The sequence below is a fragment of the Nerophis ophidion genome, linkage group LG03, assembly GCF_033978795.1.
Source record: "Nerophis ophidion isolate RoL-2023_Sa linkage group LG03, RoL_Noph_v1.0, whole genome shotgun sequence".
Lineage (NCBI taxonomy): Eukaryota > Metazoa > Chordata > Actinopteri > Syngnathiformes > Syngnathidae > Nerophis > Nerophis ophidion.
Genome location: NC_084613.1, coordinates 43,240,781 through 43,252,921, shown reverse-complemented (window position 1 = coordinate 43,252,921; position 12,141 = coordinate 43,240,781).

Genomic DNA, 12,141 nt, shown 5'->3' with positions numbered 1-12,141 from the left:
GGCTGACTAAATACTTTTTTGCCCCACTGTAAGAAGTTCTGGTTTTGGGGACGCCATGCAGTTGCCAAGCTAAGGATTACAGAGCAGTCACACAAAAGCAGCGTGTTTCATAAGAGTGAGTCCTTTCATAAATCTGACAAGTGTGAAGATGTGCCCTGATCGAGGCGGTTCCTTCTTTCTCCCACAAGTACAAGATAAATCCACCTTTGCATTAACAGCCTGTTTTATTCACGTTGCTCCGTTATTTTCTGTGATTTCTGGGTCACCTCCGCGTGTGGTTCAAACGCTCAACACAGTATCAAGAACTAATTTGTGATTGTGGCTTCACAACATGTTCAACTTAAAATGCATATTTTTCTTCCAAATGCTATACTTTGATATACAATGAACCTGCAGTGTTTTCCTTTGAAGTGTTCTTCTCGCTGACAGTGGACTTGATCTGTGTATAAGCAGTCTTCATCATCGTTCCTGTCACAGCATGACAGCCAAGTCTCAGCGTATAACAAAGAGCGATGATTGCATAGCCATCCATAGTTATTACGCCAGAGGTGGAAAACATGAGCCGTTCTAAATAGCAGCCCATCAGATGGTCGGTACCGCATTCTTTTGCTTCCTTCGGGTTTTTCTTCCCAGAAACACTGACCACTAATGATAGTGGAGAAACACCTGAACACGCCAAATGATTGTGTACACCGGGCTGCAAGGAGACAGATGCTTCCATAATAGTGTTTAGATGAATGGCTTTGCGGCGTCGCTGCCCTGAATTTGAAAGCATAGCGGTTGTCCTCTAGCATTTGGGCTTGGAACCAAACAATGACATCCTTTGCATCTAAAGGAAGGGATTCATTCTGTCCAGTGTGTGCGGTTTAATACTCTAGCCCAGGATTCTCAAACAGTGGTACGTGTACCAGTAGTAGTACGCAGGTTCCATCCAGTGGTATGCCAAAGATTCACTTGATTAAAGTACAGTGTTTAATTTCCCTATATTTAAAAACAGTGTGACTGTTTTTGATTGATTGAAACTTTGATTAGTAGATTGTCCAGTACAGTACATATTCCGTACAATTGACCACTAAATGGTAACACCCCAATAAGTTTTTCAACTTGTTTAAGTCGGGGTCCACGTAAATCAATTCATGGTTCAAACTGTGTGTGTGTCATAGTGGCCAAAACTACTAAATATATTTGTTAAATAAAACATCTGCCTTGGCTTTAATGAATACTTAGGTCTACTACGCCAGTGTTTTTCCACCTTTTTTGAGCCAAGGCACATTTTTTGCGTTGAAAAAATCTGGAGGCATGTACCACCAGCAGAAACTATTAAAAAACAAACCTCAGTTGACAGTAAAATGTCACTGTCACAATTGTTGGATATGACTTTGAACCATTACCAACCATACATCAAAACACAGTAGCTCAACATGCATCACTATAGCTCTTGTCTCAAAGTAGGTGTACTGTCACGACCTGTCACATCACGCTGTGACTCATTTTGAGTTTTCTTGCTGTTTTTCTGTGTGTAGTGTTTTAGTTCTTGTCTTGCGCTCCTATTTTGGTGGCTTTTTCTCTTTTTTTTAGTATTTTCGTGTAGCAGTTTCATGTCTTCCTTTGAGCGATATTGCCCGCATCCACTTTGTTTTAGCAATCAAAAATATTTCAGTTGTTTGTATCCTTCTTTGTGGGGACATTGTTGATTGTCATGTCATGATCGGATGTACATTGTGGACGCTGTCTTTGCGCCACAGTAAGTCTTTGCTGTCATCCAGCATTCTGTTTTTTGTTTACTTTATAGTCAGTTCGGTTTTAGTTTTGTTCTGCATAGACTTACCTAAGCTTCAATGCCTTTTCTTAGGGGCACTCACCTTTTGATTATTTTTGGTTTAATCATTAGACACCTTTTTAGATGCAGTTGCCTCCCACGGTTTCCAACATCGACAAATAAATTAGCTACCGGCTGCCATCTACTGATATGGAAGAGTATTACACGGTTAATCTGCCGAGCTCTAGACAGCACCGACACTCAACAACAACACATACTTTGCAGACTATAATTACTGGTTTGCAAAACATATTTTTAACCCAAATAGGTGAAATTAGACGATCTCCCACGGCACACCAGACTGTATCTCACGGAACACTGCCGCGGCACAGTGGTTGAAAAACACTGTACTATCCCACCATATCTTGATGTTGGTCATTATGGTGGTACGTGGAGTTTTTTCTAGTGTGGTACAAAGTTTGAGAACCACTGAGGTAGATCATTAAGTTATTGTGTATTTTACAGGTTTCAAACCCAAGGCCTGTGGTCGAAATGTTAAGTTAAAAGTTAAAGTACCAATGATTGTCACACACACTAGATGTGGTGAAATTATTCTCTGCATTTGACCCATCACCCTTGATCACCCCCTGGGAGGGTAGGGGAGCATTTTGGCAGCAGCGGTGGCCACTTTTTGGTGATTTAACCCCCAATTCCAACCTTTGTGTTACGTCTGTTTGGCATCGTTTGATTCCCTCGTGGATGCGTCAACAAGTGAACACAGCAAAGGTAAGATATGAACAATTTATTTAGCGAAAAGGATCTATGAAACAAAACACTGGTGCTAATAAAAAGGCAAGCCAAAGACGCTAGCATAAAAACTAGGATATACACAATGAGAAGTAAAACTGGCACGTAGGCACATAAAAGAGTAAAAAAAAAACATACAGCATGAGAGCTGGAATGAACAAATGGCTTAACGTGAAAAGCTAGCGAGAATGTACATACGTGATAGAGTGCAGGCGTAACTCGTTGAGTGAAAGCAAATTATGAACCCAGGCTGAACAAACAAAAGAATACGGCATATAAAGTGACGGTGATTATCTGTAGCAGGTGTGCGGGGCCGTGAGCAGCAGGTGAACTGATGAGTAACCATGGTAATGAACAAAAACAGGAAATAAGCATGTTAAACAGCAGAGTCATGTGAAAATGGAACAGAAACAACAATAATATGACAAAATCCCCGTACGGATCTTAACACTTTGAGACTATGTGCCATGCAGGGAAGTAACGGGTCCCATTTTTATAGTCTTTGGTATGACTCGCCTGGGGTTTGAACTCACAACCTACCGATCTCAGGGCGGACACTCTAACCATGCGGCTTTAAAGCGTGTGTTGATCGTTAAAGGGGAACATTATCACAATTTCAGAAGGGTTAAAACCAATAAAAATCAGTTCCCAGTGGCTTATTTTATTTTTTGAAGTTTTTCGCTATCTGTAAATCTACCCGTCCATTTTCCTGTGACGTCACATAGTGATGCCATTACAAACAAACATGGTGGATAGAACAGCTAGATATAGCGATATTAGCTCGGATTCAGACTCGGATTTCAGCGGCTTAAGCGATTCAACACATTACGCATATATTGAAGCGGATGGTTGGAGTGTGGAGGCAGATAGCGAAAACGAAATTGAAAAAGAAACTGAAGCTATGGACAAATAGCTATTGAAGCTATCGGCGATCGCCTTCGAACCAACGATTGCATCTTTTGACCACTGGAGCAACTTAAATTTGTCGATTGGTAAGTGTTTGTTTGGCATTAAATGTGGGTGAAGGGAAAGGCTGGATGCAAATATACCTACAAATGTACATACAGCTAGCCTAAATAGCATGTTAGCATTGATTAGCTGGCAGTCATCCATCCATCCATCCATTTTCTACCGCTTATTCCCTCTGGGGTCGCGGGGGGCGCTGGCGCCTATCTCAGCTACAATCGGGCGGAAGGCGGGGTACACTCTGGACGCTGGCAGTCATGCCGTGACCAAATATGTCTGATTAGCACATAAGTCAATAACATCAACAAAACTCACCTTTGTGAATTCGTTGACATTATCGTTGGAAATGCATCTGCTTTGAGTGTCGAGGGATAGCCACACATCTCTGTCGTAGCATCGCTATCGTCGGTAAAATGTGCAGAACAAACAAGGGACTTTCGCATCTTTTGACACTGGTGCAACTTGAATCCGTCGATTGGTATGTGTTTGTTTGGCATTAAATGTGGGTGGAGGGAAAGGTTGGGTGCAAATATAGCTACAAATGAGGCAAACGATGCAATATGTACATACAGCTAGCCTAAATAGCACGTTAGCATCGATTAGCATGCTGTGCTAATCGATGCACACTCCACGTAAGTCAACTTGAATCCGTCCCTGATCATGTTGTTACACCCTCCGACAGGACACCGACGAGGCATGATGTCTCCAAGGTACAAAAAACAGTCGAAAAAGCGGAAAATAACAGAGCTGATTTGACTTGTGTGTGAAAATGGCGGATTGCTTTCCATTGTAACGTCACGGGTGAAAGGTCATCGCTTCGACAGCGATCAATTGAAAGACGTTTAAATTGCCAAATTCACCCTTTAAGAGTTCGGAAATCGGTTAAAAAAACATATGGCCTTTTTTCTGCAACATCAATGTATATATATTGATGCTTACATAGGTCTGGTGATAATGTTCCCCTTTAAAGTACAATTCTCACAATGCATGGCGATTGCGTTACCCGCAAAGTGACAGCATCCTGCCACTAGATTGCAGTGTATCATGAGTAAAATGGAGATTGAAAAATCCACAAATGATCTCAAAATCTCCAGAAAAATAAATATTGATGCAGATGGAAAGCAGTTTCAAGATGGATGGAAAGGCAAATACATGTTTGTGCTTTAAGGACAAAAACTGTATTTCTTTAGTGTTGTGAAACAGTTCCTGTCATCAAAGAGTACAATCTACATCCACAGTTAAACACAGAGCCAAGTATGCAAAAGTTAATGTTCAAGAAAATCAACAACTTGTCAAAGAAATAAAAAGCAAACTGTGATTGCAGCAGAATGTGTTCACAAAAGCCACAACCAAAAGCGATGCGGCAGTGAAAGCTAGCTGTATTGTGGCTGAAGAAATTGCCCATGCTTCAAAGTCTTTTTCTGGGAGTGCGTTTCTGAAACAGGTTTGTGAGCAGGTCTGCCCCGATGAGATACAGATTTTTCAAAATGTTAGTTTGTCAAGAAACACCATCACGGAACTGTAACTTGAATAAGTAATAAATACAGAAAGTTATTCAGCAATATATTACTTAATTTTCATATTAGGTTACATTTATTTGGTTACTGCATGGTTACATCTGGCCTTTATAGGGCAAGTATTATGCTGATGTGGCCCTCCATGTAAAATTATTTCGACATCCCTGGTCTATTTGGTTATTGTGCCTACAACCAAATATGGTGTTGCACGTAACAAACTAGTTTCTTTATTTACGTATCCTTGGAACCGATTGCCCATACAAAAAATCCCAGGTGTTAGTCACACAGTCTTCCTGTTTTATGAATACAAAATAAGCCAGCGTGTGGTTAAAGATTGTTGCAAATGCAATCACTTTGACCCAAAAAAAAAAAGTTGAGAAACACAATTTAATTTAAGAAAGAACTCAAACAAAATGCATCCGCTTGGCTACCTCCTCCCCTCCTGGCGGTCTTCAATAAAGGTAAAAGTAAGTTTACATGTTATTTTGGTTGGGATTGCTCATGACAGCCAGTATTAGTTTCTGGTATTTTGTCTGGTATTATATAATTCCTGTCCGTCATCTTATTTTTTTTTCCATTTCCTGTTCGTCTCTTTTTTGCCGATATATTTACCTGCATTCTTCACTTGTCGGGATCGGTAATCAGGACACACTTAATTATGGTTGCCAATAAGGATGCTGTTTATTGCAGCCCTGTCCTCAAAACTATGCTGGATCATTGAGCTTTGTATCTCCATGTTGCATAACTTTCTTTATGCTTCTTGCCTTTTTTGTGCACTTCCGTGTTGCACATTTTTTTTGTTATTGAATACATTTTACCTATACTTCATCTGCCGTCTGTGCATCCTAGGCTTTATCTCAACAATGCCACACCGAAACGTAACATGTTTATCCATTTCATTCATTATTCATACATATTTATCATCTGTTGTGTTTTATGTATATATATATATATATCCATCCATCCATCCATTTTCTACCGCTTATTCCCTTTCGGGGTCGCGGGGGGCGCTGGCGCCTATCTCAGCTACAATCGGGCGGAAGGCGGGGTACACCCTGGACAAGTCGCCACCTCATCGCAGGGCCAACACAGATAGACAGACAACATTCACACTCACATTCACACACTAATGGCCATATATATATATATATATATATATATATATATATGTATAGATATAGTAGTAAGTCAGTTTTTGGTCAGATGAAAACTGAATCATACCAAACCTGAAGCAATATTTTGGTAATTCACTAATCCTTATATATATGTGTATATATATATATATATATATATATATATATATATATATATATATATATATATATATATATATATATATATATATATACACATATATATATATATATATATATATATATATATATATACACATATATATATATATATATATACATATATATATATATACACATATATATACATATATATATATATATACATATATATATATATATATATATATATATATATATACACATATATATACATATATATATATATATATACATATATATATATATATATGTATATATATATATATATGCACACACACACACACACGCACATATGGATTAATGAATCTCCGATATATTGCTTCAGGTTTACTATGATTCAGTTTTCATCTGACATTTTGAAACGGATTAGTAACAAAAACTGATTTACCACTGTACTGTAAATCGTTTTTATAAAATTGTACCGGTGCATGTTTAAAGCAATGTTTACATCAAACAAGTGTGACATTGTCTAAAACAGCAATAATAATAATGACGTGTACAGTAGTATTACACTCATTTGCTTTGTGAAATATAACCCAAAGCTACAGTAAGATGTTGCTGTGTTCAGATAGCTTATATTGATTTAACTATTTGGTTTAAGTACATTTAATGTACAAAATATTTCAAAGTGCATCCTTCACTTTTCCAATTGGAAAAAGTTTGGACACCCCTGCCACAACATATAAAAACATATATAAATTGTTTGGATGCTCAGCAGTAGACTATTCACGGATTATTTTTTTGTATATTTATCTCTTAGGTGATTTCCCCTGGGAAGGATGAAGCCACGCGTTATGACGATGCTGTTTAGTTTGAATTAATGCGATCTGCTTAGCAGTGATGGGTGCAATGAAATGATTTGCACTTGGTGACTGAATTCAAATGAAGGCCAATAAAACCTCACTTCCATGTTATATACCAGAGTGAAGTATTATCCCCATAAAATGTGACTGAACACCAAATGTTAGCTGTTAGCAGGTTTTTGTTAGGAGGGCTGAATTTATGAGCAGCTGTTGACATTCGAAAGGGGAGAAGAATTTTGTAGGTCAGGGGACTAAAGCATGCGGCCCTCGGGCCAATTACGGGCCAATTCTCTCGAAGCCCCTGTCAATTTTTACCAGATCAACAATATTCAGGGAGGGCCATAATGGCACTGCCTTTAGCGCCCCCTACATCCTAAACTGACCGCGTGCAAGCCCAGTTGTAAGTTGCATTTGGCCATGTGAGACACACGTGTGTTATTGCAAGATATTTCAGAAAGATCCAGGCTCGGGATCTTTCTGTGTGGAGTTTGCATGTTCTCCCCGTGAATGCGTGGGTTCCCTCCGGGTACTCCGGCTTCCTCCCACTACCAAAGACATGCACCTGGGGATAGGTTGATTGGCAACACTAAATTGGCCCTAGTGTGTGAATGTTGTCTGTCTATCTGTGTTGGCCCTGCGATGAGGTGGCGACTTGTCCAGGGTGTACCCCGCCTTCCGCCCGATTGTAGCTGAGATAGGCGCCAGCGCCCCCCGCGACCCCAAAAGGGAAAAAGCGGTAGAAAATGGATGGATGGATGGATTTTTGATCAACAGCTACACACGTCACACTAAGGGTGGCTTCAAAAAAACTTTTAACACTGTTGCAAATATGTGCCAGAATGTGAACCCACACCAAACAAGAATGACAAACACATTTCGGGAGAACATCCGCATCGTAACCCAACAGAACTATTACCCAGAATCCCATGCAGACCTAACTCTTCCGGGCTACAATATACACCCCCACACTCCCACCCTCCCTACTTGCGTCGGTTGAGGTGTTGTATATTGTAGCCCTGCAAAGTGTTCTGGGTATTTATTTTCTTGTGTTTAAGTTGTGTTAGGGTGCGGAAATTCTCCCAAAAAGGGTTTGTCATTCTTGTTTGGTGTGGGTTCACAGTGTGGCGAATATTTGTAACAGTCTTAAAAGTTGTTTATACGGCCACCATCAGTGTGACGTGTATGGCTGTTGAACAAGTACGTCTTGCAGCCACGGACGATGTCCTGCACAGGTCTCACACAACATGATACAGAGCCGGCACAGTGGTTGTGTGATGTAAAAGCATGTGCGATGACGTTTAGTGGAGCAGTAGTCTTCTATTGGGGGTGCGTGGGCCCCTGGAGGTACTTAAAGATATGCCAAGGAACAAGTGAGATTTATTAAAAACATTCTAAAAAAACAGCAGCAATTCATAAATCCTTTATACATATGTTTATTGAATAATACTTCAATGAAGTATGAATGTAAGTTCATAAACTGTGGAAAAATAATACAAAAATCCAACATTCAGTGTTGACAGCTAGACTTTTTGTGGACATGTTCTATGAATATTGATGTTAAAGATTTATTTTTTTGTGAATGTTCAGAATTAAGTTGATTAATCCAGATGGATCTCTATTACAATCCCCAAAGAGGGCACTTTAAGTTGATGATTACTTTTATGTGTAGAAATCTTTATTTATAATTGAATCACTTGTTTATTTTTCAACAAGTTTTTTTTTTTATTTTTATATCTTTTTTTCCAAATAGTTCAAGAAAGACCACTACAAATGAGCAATATTTTGCACTGTTATACAATTTAATAAATCAGAAACTTATGACATAGTGCTGTATTTTACTTCTTTATCTCTTTTTTTCCAACCAAAAATGCTTTGCTCTGATTAGGGGGTACTTGAATTAAAAAATTGTTCCCAGGGGGTACATCACTGAAAAAAGGTTGAGAACCACTGTTGTAGAGGACGTTAAAGGCAGTACAGTCTCGGCAGCCCTTAATAATGTCGGCCTGGTGAATATTGGGAAAAAATCGGGAGAATGGTTGCACCGGTAGCTTGTCGGGAGGTGCACTGAAATTCAGGAGTCTCCCGGTAAAATTGTGAGGGTTGGCAAGTATGTTGCTAGGGCAGGAAAGCCATTTATAGAAGGTGAATTCATGAAAAAGTGCATGTTCGATTTTTTTGTATAAATAAATAAATGATAAATGGGTTGTACTTGTATAGCGCTTTTCTACCTTCAAGGTACTCAAAGCGCTTTGACACTACTTCCACATTTACCCATTCACACACACATTTACACACTGATCGAGGGAGCCGCCATGCAAGGCGCTAACCAGCACCCATCAGGAGCAAGGGTGAAGTGTCTTGCTCAGGACACAACGGACGTGACGAGGTTGGTACTAGGTGGGGATTGAACCAGGGACCCTCGAGTTGCGCACGGCTACTCTCTCCCTGCGCCACACCGTCCCATAAGAAATAATTTCTTGTGGCCCAGCCTCACCCAGTTTCTGCATCCAGTGGCCCCCAGGTAAATTGAGTTTGGGACTCCTGTTTTAGATGCATGCTATCATCCTTTGTGATTTCTTCTTTGCAAAATCAAAAAATTTGGACACCGATCCTGGATTGTGCTCAGAATACTTTAGAAGATATGCTATCAACAAATTAATTGACACACCTTATGTTGAGTTGGTTTTTTGAAGAGCGAAATAAGACATGCACCTGGGGATAGGTTGTTTGGCAACACTAATTTGGCCCTAGTGTGTGAATGTTGTCTGTCTATCTGTGTTGGCCCTGCGGTGAGGTGGCGACTTGTCCAGGGTGCACCTTGCCTTCGGGCCGTTTGTAGCTGAGATAGGCTCCAGCACCCCTCGCGACCCCGAAGGGGATAAGCTGTAGAACAACGGATGGATGGATGGAAATTAGTCAAGTCAATCAGAGTTATCAGGACAGCCGGCCAGCTTTGCCAACAGGCGGATCAGGCGGCCACCTGGAGGATCCTCCATTGAAAGCAGAGGTATACATAATATAATAATAATAATAATAATAATGGATTATATTTACATCGCGCTTTTCTGTTGTTAGATACTCAAAGCGCTCATTTAGCTATTCATTTTAGCGTTGGCATCATGACTTTTCTTAAATGAGCTAACAGCCACAGGCTGTTGTTGTGGTATTCCTATTCAGGGACCTGCAAGAATAGTTTACATACGGGAACTCTAAGCTCAATTGAGTGAACTTCTGAAGTAAACAGAAAGTCAATAAGCAACATCCATAGAGCAGAAAATTCAGAAATGCACAGAGGTGAAAAAGTCGGTAACCCAAACTTAAATTGTATTTAATGTAAGCTCGGCTATTGGTTAACTTGGGTACAATGCAAGCTATTGTTTGAATAAAATTATGGGTGCTATTTGCAATGTGATGCAATCAGGACATATTTGTAGCTACGACAAGTACATTGGAGGAGGTGTCACTGTGTTAGTGAGTTCACTGTGAAAAAACATGTACGTTTTTCAGTTTTGGAATATGCCTGCAGGGCAATTTCTTCCCATTATCCATGTTTTATTCATCAAAAATACATTTTGAATGTTGAAAAAGTACTTTAGGGTTTCAATGCATGCAGAGATGACATTTGTGCCATTTTGTGTTTTACACTACAGCATCTATTCAGACTGCAGCAGCAGCGCATTTGCTGCTCAGAGACAGACTCAACCTGTAGATCCAGGTGAGTGGTCATTGGTAACAGATTATAGCAAGAATCCTTTTACAATTAAAACATACAACATATATGCTCAACAGTAATAAAGCTAAATCAATATCAGACTAATTTTTGCCACTATCATGTTTAAATACTTTCAAGAAATCCTGGCCTATTCATCTGAAATAGCCTCCTACATTGGCTGCATTGAAATAAGTGCTTACATCATACTTGCCAACCTTGAGCCCTCCGATTTCGGGAGGTTGGGGTTGGGGGGTGGGGAAATACTTGACTTTCAGTGAATTCTAGCTATATATATATTTATTTTATTAAATATATAAATAAAATAAATACTTGAATTTCCGACGGCACCTATCAAATACACAGTAATAAAAGCACAGTCGTTCTACTAACTGTACTGTGCTTGCTGGTTACTCAAAAAAACTATAAACAAGACTTACCTTACACTATTTGAGCAACCTTTGTTCTGCCATTTGCGTACTGGCGAGCAATCTCCGAATCCGGATTTGTTTTAGACATCCGCAAATGAGAACGGGATATTGCTTCCAGCTATCAGCATAGCCATCTTTGTCCCAGCATAAGTTACACCATCGGGTCTCCATTTTGCGAGGTGGCCCACAAAGCTGCGCTGCGGACGCTTTGTGCTTCGCTGACCATTCATGACTGAGTATATCCGTTTGGCCGTTTGGCCACCGTGTTCAATGGAGAAGTCTGTTCTACAAAATTTACAGGCAACATACCCCTTCCCCTTCGAACTCTCCTGGATAAACTGAAATTCTTGTTTCCATCCGTTTTGGAACTTGCAAGCGTATTTCTTAATTTTGCTTGTCGACGGTGTAATACATTGGGTTGGAGTCAATAACCAGGCGACGTGATGAAGTTACGTCTCTTTACTGTGGGCTTCAAAACAAACTCCCTAATGCATATGTTCCTTGACTGCACTTAATTGTAGAATATATGTAGAATATATTTATATTATTCATATATTATATATTATGTATACAATATATTATACTATTTATTATTTTCATTGTTTATTGTGAGTGAACTGTGGTGCTGAATTTACCCTAGGGATCAATAAAGTACATTCTATTCTATTCTATGTACAGTAGATGGCAGTATTTTCCTGTTTAAGAGGGTCACAACATTGCTGAGTCAGTTTCGCATGGAGCTGGAGGGGGCGTGGCCTCCAGCTTCGCCTGAATTTGGGGAGGTTTTCGGGAGAGGCGCTGAATTTCGGGAGTCTCCCGGAAAATCCGGGAGGGTTGGCAAGTATGGCTTACGT